This window comes from Peromyscus eremicus, chromosome 9 (assembly GCF_949786415.1).
Source record: "Peromyscus eremicus chromosome 9, PerEre_H2_v1, whole genome shotgun sequence".
NCBI lineage: Eukaryota > Metazoa > Chordata > Mammalia > Rodentia > Cricetidae > Peromyscus > Peromyscus eremicus.
Window position 1 is genome coordinate 82,948,888 of NC_081425.1, and position 13,644 is coordinate 82,962,531.

At 53.8% G+C, this 13,644-nt stretch overlaps 1 protein-coding gene across 1 annotated transcript in view; it reads right to left on the minus strand.

Moving 5' to 3' along the window:
• The window catches only part of Zcchc24 (zinc finger CCHC-type containing 24), a 54,598-nt gene that overhangs the window by 10,238 nt on the left and 30,716 nt on the right, over positions 1-13,644 (minus strand). The window lies entirely within an intron of this gene.

The following is a 13,644-nucleotide window of genomic DNA, read 5'->3' on the forward strand; positions in this document are numbered from 1 at the left end:
TCAAACTCACAGAGATCCGCCTGGCTCTGCCTCCTGAGTGCTAGGATTAAAGGTGAGCACCACCACCGCCCAGCAGCGGGGGGTTAACTTTTAAAATGTGTGTGTGTGAGCACGCAGGTGTCTGCTGCAGTCAGAAGAGGGTGTCAGATCCCCTGGAGCTGGAGTTACAGGCAACTGTGAACCACCCATTATGGTGACAGGAACTGTACTCTGGTGCTCTGAAACAGGAGCAGACACGGTTTCTTACCACTGAGCCATCTTTTCAACCCTAACCTTTTTTTCCTTGTTGATTTGCAACAAGAAAATTGATTTGCGTTTTATATAGGAAAGAAGCTGGTGCTCTCCTGCACAGCTTGATACCTTTATTGAAATATGATCCAAATACTGCACGTCTCACTCACTGAAAGTGGTCAGTTCAATGGTTCTTAGTATATTCAGAGCTGCACAACCATCAGCACAACCTAATTTTAGGACATATTTGTCACTCTCCAAAAATCACTCTGTACTCATTAATACTCCCTTTCCTGCCCATTTGCTCCTATGATCTACTTTCTGCCTCTGTAGCTTTCCCTAGTTTATATTCTTCCTTCCATCTGGCTTCTTTCACTTAATGTAATGTTTCTGAGGCTCCGCCATGCTGAAGCATGTGCCCACACTTCGCCTTCTCTTGCTGCCAAATAATGTCCACTATACGCCAATGGCACGGCTCAGGACACACCGGGCTGCTTCTCGGTCGGGGCTGTCATGGATAAAGCCGCTGCGGACCTACATGCGCTCACAGGGGATGGTTTTAAACGTCAGATTTGTTACCACAGGATTTTAAGCTGGGAGACTACCGTAACTGTGGACCCACACTAGCCTCGGATTCTTGCTAGCTGAGGCTGAGGACTGGCTGACCAGTAGAGTCTCTCCAAGTCTCCTCTTCTTGAGTTTGAGGGAGGCTTGAAGCAGGCTCTGCGTGTCATTAAGTGTAGTACCCAGCTCGGCAGTGACAGGACTGTCTGGCAACCTGCTGGACAGGAAGAATCTTGAGCCCCACCTTAGAGTCAGCACATCAGAACCTGTGTTCGTGTGTGTTGGGGGTGAGGTGTGCAGGCATATCTGCACACATGTGGAGACTAGAGGTCAAAACAAGGGGGTCTTCCTCAATCATGCTCCTTTTTTTTTATTATTATTATTAAAGACAGTTTCTCACTGACCAATTTGGCTTGGCTGACTACCCAGCAAGCTCCAGGAATCCTCCCGTCTCCATCTTCCCAATGCTGGGTTACCGACAGGTGCCACCACACCCAGCTTTTTCTGTGGGTACTGGAGATTAAACTCGGGTCCTCATGCTCGCACAGCATGCATTTTACCCAATGAGCCATCTCCCCACCCCAGAGCCTGCGTTCTGATAAGAGCCCCCAAGAATTTCTCCTCCATCAGATTCAGGAAGCTTGGGCTATGGGATGATTGCTGCCATGGTAACTCCAAGTGACTGCTCACTTAGGATACAGGGTATAGAGGTCAGGCGCAGACTCTGATCCAAATCCTAGCTCTGTGACCTTGGACAAGGGTAGAGGAAGTGACTCCGTCTGAGAGTGTTTTGGGCCAGTGGGAGGGTTCAGTGGGCAAAGGCACTTACTGCCACCTCTGATGACTGAGTTCAATCCTCGGGACCCACCAGGTGGAGATAACCAATTCCCACAAGTTGTCCTTTGACACCCCCCCCCATGCATGCCATGGCATGCATGCACACACATGATATTAACATAAATAGTTAATATCTGCAATAAAAACTTTCAAAAGTATTCTGAGCATTAAACGAGATGATACAGGTAAACCCCGAGAACAGCAGGATTATTGGCACTACTACTACTTACTAATCTGAAGTTGTATCGGTATGTAAGATAATCATTTCTGTCAATTATGTGTGTTTGTTGTTGTTTCCCAGAAGCCATTCCTAGGTGATGTCTGACTAGAGTTCCAGGCAAAATAATCAAAGGGGAGAGCTGTGCCGAGTGTCAAAATCCAAACCTGGAAAGCAAGCACAACTCGGGCCTGACTTTCGGGTCTCCTGCTTGACGCCACTGGACTTGTCAGGAACGATGATGTCTCAGGAGCAGGTTCAATATGAGCCCTGGGAAGGCCCAAGAGAGGGCAGTGTTGTGAGCCATGCACCCCACACTGGCATGATCTAGTCTACTCACTTGGGACAAGAGGCTGCCTCTGAGGCTGAGCTCTTTGGGTATCCGGTTGGCAGGCTTTCTGAGCCTTCTGAAGCCCGTTTCTCCACTGCCATGCAGCACCCAGTACCCCGGCCCTAAGCGGCCTGTGTCCATGGTCTCACTGGGTCTGTCATCCCCAAATGCAGCACCATACACACGTGCTCTCCTGCCTCCGTTTCCAAAGGTGTCTGCCTATGCTGAGGGAGGGTGGTGGGGCTGGGGAGGAGGCTCCATTCATAAAATGCTTACTCTGCAAGCGTACAGACGTGAGAACCCATGTAAATTAGTGCAGTGTGGTAGTATATGCTTGTAATCCCAGAGAAGGTGAGATGTCAGGCAGAGCCCTGGAAGCTCTGGTACTTTTGCCTACTTGGTGAAGTTCCAGTCCAATTAAAGACCTGTCTCAAAAGAAAGGTGGATGACACCTGGGCTGACCTCTGACGTCCACATACATATGCACACCACCCATGCACGCACACAGTCACACACATATATGTACAAGCACACACACATAGACACAAATAGGTGCGTGTCTTGCCACAAAGATTTTGCTTAGCTGATGGAGGGATTTAGGGCCTGTCCGCAGCAGGCTGGCTCTGGAATCTGGTTCTCCAGACCTCTTCTTGCTCAGAGAGCCCTCGAGACCTGGGGCTTGCCTACCATATCTATGGCAAAGGACAGAATGGGAGGGATCAATTCATCTTAGCATATTTGGAGCAAAACATGGGTCCTAGTCAAGATTAGAAATAAGCTGTGTATGTCCCAGGGTGTCTGACTCAGAATGCTGGGTGATGGATCCCACACGTGTAGTGAGGGATAGACTGTAACCAAAGGGGAAAGCAGGTCGTTGGATAAGAAGTGAACAAGGAACAGAGCCACAGCTCAGAATCAGAACGTGGCCCTTTGGGAGATGTCTGCCAGATACCCAGGGCTGGGATGCCTGACCTCCTACAGGCCCAGACGCTCCAGCATGCCAGTACCACACTGACAGGCCAGACGGACAGTCAGCTCCCTGATGGACGCCTCATCCCACAGGACAAGCTCAGGTCCCGGACTCTAGGGTCAGGTTCCTAAGCTGCAAACGGGTTCTGCCTGTTGTCACCCGGGACCTCGACAAGTCACTCACTATCTCTGCTGGTTTCCACATCTGGACACCAGATGCCGATCGAGGGCCTGAGCTGCAGACCTGATACCTTCACAGGTGCCTCAGCTCAGTCCAGGCACACGCAGCACGCTCTCCCTTGGTGAACACTGGTGTTTGGGGCACGGCTCTTCCCTTGCAGGGAGGGCCACGGAGCTGCTGCAGATGACGCAGAGGGAGGGGCTGAGACCCGGGCAAAATCGGAAGGAGAACGTTTTAGAAATGAGAGGGCAGTGATGTAGTCCACTATCTCAAGACGTGTGTATTGGAACACTAACAAGCCTAAGAAGAAAGGGCGTTAGGTGTCTTCACCTTCTGGAATATTCTCCCAGAAGGACCCTCAAAAAGTCCAAAGAAGGCTGCAGAAGCTTGGAGGTGTGCCGACAGAGGACAAGGAAGGAGGGAAGAATTCAGGTGTTTGTGGGACACTACCTGCGTCCTGAGCTTTGTGCTCAGGGTTCATGGCCTTTCAGGTCGTCTTCCACTCACTACGGAAGGCTGTCGGAAGGCTGGTGAAACTGAGGATTGGGGGGTGGGGGAGGATGCCCAAGAGCATCCATATGTGAGGGGCTGAGAGCAAGGCTCAGCAGGCTCTTCTGCCTGCCACAGCTCTACAAAGGCGACCCCCTCAGCAGAGATTGCATGAGAAAATTCCTTGGGCCTCCTGACGGAGGTGGCGTACAGGACAAATTTAAGTCTTAGCAGAGGGACACAGGCCAGCAGGCGGGCAGCTTCAAGGAGCCACTTCCTGGAAGTCTCTGTCCTGACATTGTTTATACTGACCAGTGAGGGAGGGCCCAGAGCCCAGAGAGAAGGCCTTCCCTCCCTGCAGAGGTCTGGGCTCTTCTCATAAATGTCAACAGACAGCCCTGCAGGAGTTACCACTCAGCCGAGCGGGCTGCCAGGCCCCAGCAGGCCTTCCTGACCCAGGTTATGTACCCCTTCCACCCCACCCCTGCCAGGGAATAACATCTACCAGGAGCCCAGGCATGGCTCGGTGGGTCCCAGAAGCTACTCCTGGTAACACAGACAGGTCCTTGAGGTACCATAGACGCCAGGAGATTTGAGAGATGGCACACAAGGCATCCAGGACAGAGCTGAGGAAGGAAGGGCTTTCAGACCTTAACACTGTGGCTAGAACAGCAGCGGACAGGCAGGCTGAGAAGTGGGAGGCCGCACTGGTGTGGGCCGGGCAGGAGGAAGCAAAGCTGGAGGGGGGGAGAGAGGGAGGCGAGGGAGGAGCTGCCACCTCTGGATACGCTTCAGAATGAGGTTGTATTGGCTTTCCGTCAGTTCATGGCATCTCTTGAGGTTGGCTGGGAGGTAGTGAGTCCCCTGTCACTAAGGAGATGTAAGCAGAGGCTGGGTAAACAACCACCAGAAAACTCGCCAAGGGGATCCTTGTCCTGGTCAGGAAGAAGCCTGGTGACTCTGAGAGAACTTCCAGCCTTATAGTCCTCTGGACCCTGAGAGCTAGTGAGGACCACTGAGGCAGGTGTGAAAAGAAAGCCTCTATCAGTTGCCGCTGGGAGCAAGGGCTGGACAGGTGTCTCCTACTACATTTTACTGGTCATCCTGGCTGTAAGTCATCAAGATTCTTTTAAAAAAAAAATGGCCTTAAGAAAATGATCAGAGGGGGGCTAGAGAGATGGCTCAGCGGTTAAGAGCACTGGCTGTTCTTCCAGAGGTCCTGAGTTCAATTCCCAGCAACCACATGGTGGCTCACAGCCATCTGTAATGAGATCTGGCACCCTCTTCTGGCCATGCAGGTATACATGCAGACAGAGCACTGTATACATAATAAACAAATAAATCTTTAAAAAAAGAAAATGATCAGAGATACAGACCAAAAGCATTTGCGAGGATCTCACTGCCATGTTCATCAGGACAACGAAAGACTGGAAATGGGACAGTCCACAGCAGGTCCCGAGGCTCCCAGTGGATGGGTGACAACAGAGCCATTGAGACAGTTCTGATGAACATCCCAGGAGATAGCTCTGTGCAGCCTGGGGACCGGAGTCTGAGCCCTGGAGCCCACACGGTAGAGGGAGAAAGCTGATTCCTGAAAGCTGTCCTCTGACCTCCACACACGCGCCATGGCACATCCATGCACACACACATAAATAAACGGAACTTTTCTCAAGTTATAATGAGTTTTGTTAGACATTTGGGAAAGTGCTCGAGAGAAGGGAGGATGAGGGATGGAGTACTGTGTAAAGGAAAAGCATATGAAAAACAGCTCAAGGGAATAGGCTAGACGGTCTCAGAGTGTGCCTGCAGCGGCTGGGTCTGTGGATGGACTTCTTTCTGCTCAGGTTCTGTCCTGATGAAGGCATGTTCCTCCCTGAGCACGCCTGACTTAGAGGAAACCAACAGCGACCAGCTCGCTTCCTGACCTGCAGGCCCCTCCTGCCCACCAGGGGGCGCCCGGGGCTCTGCCCAGGCAGTGGGAACCCTTAGAAACCAAAGGCAGCTTCCACTTCGTCCCTACCGTTGTCCCTGCAGGTGTGGACAAGGGAGAGGGCACTGGCAGCTCTGGGTGCTGACTCTGTTGGACCGTGATCTGCTCCGTGGAGCTACTTCATCCAGACAGGATGTCATCCTTGCCCAAGACTCCATGGCTCCCCTATCTTAAGGAGTAAAGTATTCACTTGTCACAGCCCCAGCGGATCACCGTGCCCTGATGCCTGGCTTCTCTGCAGAGTGAGTCATTTGAGTGAAGCTTGGTCCCCTCAATGGTCCCTTCTTTGTAGAGATGTCAGTCATACCAGCCATTGGCAGCTTCAGGTGGAGCATGACGAAGATGTTGATGGCGGTGGGGGCGGTGGGGGAGGGCGGGGCGGGGTTGCCTGTTCTCTGACTTCAGGCTGGATTCTTGTCTGAATAAAGGGTTCTCTAGCTGAGGGCCTCACCTCCTCCAGCTGCCTAGGAGGACAGACCCTGCCCTGCCGAGCATGGGATAGGGATGTAGCCTTTACTCTTGTGTCCCTGTAGCTCCCAAACCACTATGAGCCAGATAAAATAAATCCAGGGTTTCAGATGGGAACAGGGAGGCCACATTGACCAAGTGCTTGTCTAGCCATCTGCCAGGACGCACTTTCTGAACTTCCTTGAAATGTGCCAGAACAGCACAAAGAACCCAGCACGTCAGGATGGCGAGGAACAGGAAGTGGCTACTGCTGTCACAAGTCTCTCTGGGCCTCGGTTTCCCTGTTTCCAGAATGGGCAGGGTCACTCACCTCCCTGGAAGTACATCACTTCACTCAGTGTGTGCTTGGTAGCCCCTTGGACACCCTCCTCATGAAGCCCCGAGCTGGTCCTGTGCAACCAGCTGAGAAGTTCTGGCCAGAGCCAGAGGAGCAGGGAGAGGAAATGAAGAACGGATGGGCTTCCAGCTGGCCCCATCCTGCCCTGTCTGCGTGCTCTCATGCAACCTGGCCACTGCGGTGACCCTGGCCTTGGGGAACCAGCCCTAGGTCTCAGGATTTGACATGGGCTTCCCATGGTCAATCCAAGAGACATGGGGCCCAATATGGACTCACCCAGTTGGGGGTCCTGTGAGGCTTGACGGCTCTCCCGGGAGGAGGCCAGAACTTCCATAAGTCCTTCCTCTCGCTGTCCCTGCTACCTCTCCTGAGCCCTTCAGCTTCGAGTAAACCAGCTTTGGGAAGCAGATGTGATGTTAGGCCCTGGCTCTTCCAGGCCCTTCTTAGAGCCCATTTCTTTGCTGTGTGTGTGTGTGTGTGTGTGTGTGTGTGTGTGTGTGTGTGTGTGTTGGGGGTGGGGAGTAGTCTCTAGGAGAGCTGGGGACCCTAACTTTCAATGAGCATTATTATACACCAGAATTCCTAACTTGCCCCTCCATAGCCCTTTCCCGTAGCAAGAGAGCAAACAGATGCCAGGGACACCCCGGGCACCTGCCCAGCAGGGACACCCCGGGCACCTGCCCAGCAGGGACAGCTCGGGCACCTGCACAGGACCCCACTGCTGTGAAACCAAGGCTTGAACCCCGGCCCGCTCACTCGCTCGCTGACTCCAGTGTGACCCTTTCCACCCAGTGCCTGGCCTTTCCCCGAAATGGCTGTGAGAAAACAAAAGAACAATCCTGCTCCCAGTAACACGACCCCTCTGACCTTTGACTCTAGACTGACATATCAACATTCATTCATTCAACTAACGTTTCTCGTACACCCACTCTGACCAAGCTTTGTGGAAAATTCCAGGAACATGCAAATAAACAAGACACGGAATGCCCTGCCTTCACAGAGCTCACAGTCTGGGGCCTTCTAAAGAGGTCCTTTTCTGGGGTCACAGCCCCCAAGGTCAAGCCCAAGTAAGACTCATCTCTGTGGGACAGCTGAACCTAAGCCTGCAGGCAGAGGCCACCCTGGCTTCCCAGGTGACAATCTCTGATGCAACAGCCCTCTCAAAATCAGCATTTGGCCAGGCAGTGGTGGCGCACGCCTTTAATCCCAGCACCTGGGGAGGCAGAGCCAGGTGGATCTCTGTGAGTTCAAGCCAGCCTGGTCTGCAGAGTGAGATCCAGGACAGGTACCAAAACTACACAGAGAAACCCTGTCTCAAAAAAACAAAACAAAAATCAGCATTTGACCCTTGTGGCAGAGAAAGAAACTAAGGCTTAGGGTGGGATGAAGAGCCCTCCACCGTCACAGGGTCAAGTCTCTGTCCAGAGCTCAGGCCTGTATTTTTCCTCCTTTGTACCTCAGGAACCCTCCAACTCTTGTCCCCCAACTCCTATGTCCGCACAGCACCCCCAGGCAGGCAGGAGGCCCTGAGCCTCTGCAGCCCATTCCTGGCAGCTGCACTTCCAGGAGCCCTAGAGGAAGCAGACTGTGCAGGGACAGGTGGGCTGGGCATATGCAGCCTGCAGGATGCAGGGACAGAGGCCACTGAGAAAAGCCAGCCCGGCTTCCTCTGAGCCTCAAGGGCCTCCTTGTCTGAGTTCAACGTCTGTCCGTGTCCCCTTGCCAGCTCCCTCCCTCTTCTGGGCTCCTGCCACAGGCCCCACATGGGCCCAGAAGGCCCAGCCCCCAGGGCACCCCTCCCACCCCACAAAAATGCCCTCCCTAGCCCACAACACTAGGGTCTGTAAGAGTCCAGGGAACAATGGAAGCTTTCACAGTGACAGGAAAAGGCCTCAGGAAAACCCTGGGGAGGGGGTTGGAGAGTGAGATACAGGAGTGGGAGACCCTGGAGAAGCCAGGGAGAAAAGGCCATGCCTCTGCAGGGTGACAAGGGAGGGTGGGACAATGGGTGACGTCAAGAAAGAAGAGGATACATTCGGAAATGATAAAGCCCAAGAGAGACCACGAAGCCCCCCAGGACCCAGTGGTTCAAAGACACCCCAGCACCCCAAATGCCTTCAGGCAGACTCCTCTCTCCAAATCTCCACGCCAGGGGAAGTAATCTTGGGCAAAACTCTCTGGAAAGCCAGAACTCGTAACCACGTGCACAGCCACTCCCTGGTTATCTGTTTCCTGCCTCTGGCTTCCCTCCACTGGCCGCAGGGATGGGATTGGGGCTGAGGGCAGGGAGGGGAAGAGGGGCTTGTGCAGCGGGGTGGAATCATGGGCATTGCAAAAGACTCGAGCTTCCTCCCCGCCGCCCGCCGTGACTTCAGACTTGGGCTGCAGGAGTACCCTCAGAGGGAGGGGTGCATGGGAGATTTGCAGACACCCTGGTGGTTTGCTGATGACTGTAGGCCACTCCCAGTGAGAGTCCAGGTCCCTGTGTGCACCTTTGTGTCCTGTGCGTCCAGCAGGTCCTTTCTCCTACCGACTCCCTTCTCTCCAGCTGCAGCCACGATCCCAGTTCAGCTAGAGTCCCCAACTCTTGGCAGCCACTTCAACCTTGAAGTGTCCAACACTACAGCATAGAAATGATGTGCACAAGACAATTAGGCCCCTTCCCATCTAGCCCCAGATGACCTAGCCTTAGCTTTAATTAACTCTTCCTGTAAAACTTGACATTTAAAAACAAAATCAGCATCTTGCCAGCTTGGTGCCCTTAGAGTGCTAATGCTTTTCCACTATCCTTCAAGGGCAAAGCTCAAAGGCTACCCCTTCCAATCTCCCTGGGGCTAACTGGCCTTCAAGTATTCTCATTCCATTGTTCCATGTTAGTGGCTAGCTGAGAACCTTCTAGAGAAGGCTAGACTCCAAGGGACTGTGTGGTCTGGGTCATGCCCTTCCCTAAACCCATCTCTAGCAATGCCAAACTCAGAGTTCATCTCTAATTTAAAGATATCTTTACAAACTTTCCTGGCTCACCATAAAGTGTGTGTGTGTGTGTGTGTGTGTGTGTGTGTGTGTGTGTGTGTGTGTGCGCGCGCACGCGCGCGCGCGCTCGCATGCATCCATGAAAGGGCCCTCCTGCTTCTCCCACAAACAGCTGGAGAGGCCCTGGGCATGAGGTAACAAGCAGAGGTATAGAGAGCACAGGTCTCTCAGGAGACCTGGAGAGAGGCTAGGCTGACCCTGGAGAGGGCACTGTCCACTCCTAAGATGTCTCTCTTCGGCTGCTCCTCTTGAGGTCTTCCCTGGAAGGTCTGCTTACACATGGTCAGGAAGAGCTCGTCCCCCTGGCCGGAGGGAGGTCCTGCCCAGTCCTGGGGGCAGGCAAGTGTCTGTACAAGGGGTGGAAAGGCTACAGGGCTACAGCGAGACTCGGGGTATGAGGGCTCTAACCAGCTGTGGGAGGAGCGGACAATGAGCTCAGCTCAAAATAGCAAGGGGGGGAAGGGTGTGGAGATGGCGGAGTGCCAGAAAAGAGATCCGCTCCGCCCTGGATGGGGAACGCTGAAGTCAGCTGTTTGGGGCAGCTCTGGCTGCCTGCGGCCTGGCTTGCCTTTCCATCCTCAGTTCTAGTCTCCCATCAATCACCTCACCTGGACAGCTGGCAGAAGCAAGCTTTTTGCCTCACACCTGTGAGCACTGGAGTTCTGGGCCCTCGGGAGACCTGAGAGCCACAGGCAACGGGTGGTACCGAGGCCAGCTGAGACCGGCTACCCACTGGCTATGTAGCGTCACGGTGACTGTTTCCAGCTGTGGAAACAGAGAGGCTGTCACCTGTCTAAGGTCACTAAGGAAAGGAGAGGCTAGCCTTGAACCCTGGACCTCTGTTGTCTGACTCCATCACCGGGGTGTGAAGTCCACTTGTGGTGACGCAAACCGACAGAGTAGGAGTTAGGAGGTCCCTGTAGACAGCCATGGCCTCTGCAGCTCTTCCCACGATGCCCGGGTATCAGCTGGTGTTGGAAATGAGAGAAGCGGGTGCGAGGTGCCACATGGGTAGCACACCCCAAGGTGTCCCACCTCTTCGGGAAGAGTGCCCTGCAGGTGAAGAGCTCCTCTCCAGTCCACTGTCCAGCAGGCCACAAGAGGAAACAAGGCTGATGATCCCCATCCGCACCCTGCTTCGGTGTCGGAGGGCTGGACCGTGGCTGCAGAACTGGCCCCTCCCCACTGCCCTCGAGAGCAAAGTGCTTGCTGCAGGCCAAAGGATGGAGCATTCCACAAATGGTCAGCTTCCTGCTCTGGTCATCACCTTTTCCCAGCAGCTGGTCCATAACTCCCATAGACGAGGACTCCAAGACACACAGAGGGTGGCAGATCATTCAGGGTCACACAGCCAAGAGGTAGCAGAGGTGGGATCCAAACCCACGCTGGACCTCTCCCATGGCACCCCATGCTTCTTGCACAGTCTCATTTTCCCACTAGTCTCGTTGCCCTTGTCTGTGGGCAGCCTCCCCCACAAGAATCCAGAGGAGGAAGGAGAGGAACCCATTACAGAGGTCAGGGCTGGTGGGTGACGGGTCATTCTTACACTCAGCGTCCACCTCAGTCCCATAACCTGGTGTGTTGTGTCTCCCAGTCAAATCTAATGGAAGCTGCACTTTCCTCTAGAAGCTTCTCTGACTGCCTTGCATATCCAGAGCACTCTGGTCTCTCCCCTCTTACAGAGGCCCTCATGCAGCCCCAGGATTCACTGTAGGCTGCTGAGTCATACGGGTACACACATTCTTGCACACAGTTCCTTTGGAGTTCTACTCAGCAGCAGACATAGGCCTGCTCTCATGTAGTCCTTGTCCCAGAAGATCCACGACTTCAGAGCTGGCATCTCCCCAGGGTTAGGTGCTGACTGTCACACTATGAACCAGCATAGACACCCTGCCACACACTGAGGTAAGTGTTTCAACCCCTTTTCCTAACCTGAAGCCAAGTCTCTACTTCCACACAGCTTTGAAGTCAGCTCTTGTCTTTCTGACCCCAGCTCAGGATCTGGAAGACGTGCTATTCTTATTGATGCCTGAGCTGCACCAAGGCATCCTGGTAACCGTGCAGGCCCCACCCCTGGTGTCCCTGAATCTTCATGTCTAATTCATCCCTGGGGGCTGCTGCTGGTCTGTGGTCCCACTTTGGGGAGGGTCCAGAGCACAGTGAGGAGAAGTAGGAGCATCAGTCAGGCTCTGTCCTTTGGCTGCCCTAGGTACCTATTCTATAGCCCAGGAAATAAGGCTCAGACCAGGCAAGCAACCTCCTCAAGCCACATAGGAAGTTGAGAGTGAGAGCCAGGAATGGAGCCTGGGCTCAGTGGCCCAGGAGCTGGGCAGGTTGCAGGCTTGAAGGTGACAGCCTGCGGTTGGATGGACGGTCCAGCTTTATAGGACCAGACTGGCAGGGCTGGCGAGTGGGGGAGGGGGGGCTGGTTCCCTGGCCAAGCCCCAAACCTGCGAGTCCCCAGCATCTGGAAACAATCATAGGAACAATGACTGCAGCGCAGACCTGGCTGCTAGGCTCCGCGGCGGTCTGCGCGCAGAAAGCAGAGGAATGGGGCAGCCCCACCTCCGGCCCCACCTCCCCACCAATGTTTGCCTTGGCACCAGCATACGTGGCTCCTGCTGGGCTCAGCTGTTGGGAACAGTCAGCCTGAGCTACAGACACGGAGGCTGATGGCCAGAGCGGGTGCTCCAGAGCCTGGACAGACGCCAGGCGACCCCAGCTCAACTCCTTGCCCTGCCTGCCACATCTATGGCTTGTGACTTAGCTTCCCGGGACCTCAGTTTCTCTGCAGGATCTGTCAAAGCTGGCCTGGCTGCTTCCTATGTAGTGGCATGTGTCTGACTACCAAACTGCCCCCAGCTTGTCTTCTATAGGTCAGTGGTGGCCAAACAAGGACCCAGAAAGTGCTAGGCTGTAGTCACACAATGACTGGGTATGTTTCCCCGCCTGCTCCATGACACTGCATTCATACTCATACTCATACCAGAGTATGAGGCCCTAGAACAGGACACACCCCCAGCCCTGAGAACTTACAGCCAATGCACAAGGACACGTAGCAAGTATTTTATTCAAGTAATTCTGGCTGCTGGGAAGGAACAAGGTACAGGAATGGAGCCCCCCAGGGATCTGACTCTGAGCAGAAGCCACACTGCAAGGTATTTCAGGACAATTCAGACACCCACCCCACCCCCAAGAATCTGAAATTTTATGACTCGATCTGATCATGTAGACATCCCTAACCTCCTTCCTGGACCCAACACACTCACCACCACATTTTGTGGACTGGGGCTCAGTTTCCCCATCTGTCAGCAAGTGTGGGGGTGGGGGCTGGAGGTCAGGAAGGTCAATGCTGCACCTGGGTGCTTACCCCAAGTGCTTTCCACCAGGGTTTTGCCTAGGATCTACAGCTGCCCCTGAACATGCAAGGCAAGTATGGCAGGATGCCAACAAAGATCCTTCTGGAATAAACGTCCCATCTATTTTATTTTATTTATTTTATAGGCATTTGTGTTTTTGCCATGGGTGTCAGGGCCCCCTAAAACTGGAGTTACAGACAGTTGTGAGCTGCCATGTGAGTGCTTGGAATTGAACTCAGGTCCTCTGGAAAAATAGTCAGTACTCTTAACCCCTGAGCCATCTCTCCAGCCCCCTAAACGTCCCACCTATAGACAGCACTCAGGCTTGAGCAACAGATGGCTTGAGTCATGGGTAGTCTTGACCATGACTTCTCTCTTCCTCCTCCTCCTGACCTGTCCCTCATGCCAGCTAGCTCTTCTGATGCCTTATGAGTGCTGTGCCTTCAAAGCACGACCCTGGCTACAGACATGCTCTAGAACCATGATTCTTCCTCCTAGAAGCCCTCCTATTCAGCTCTCAGGGTGCACACCCCCCCCCATGGACCCCTCCAGTCCCTGCACCTGTGCCTATCTGTAAGCAATATGCCCGGGACCCTGTACTTCTCCCTCTTTGGGGACAGCATGGGGCTGGCACGAAG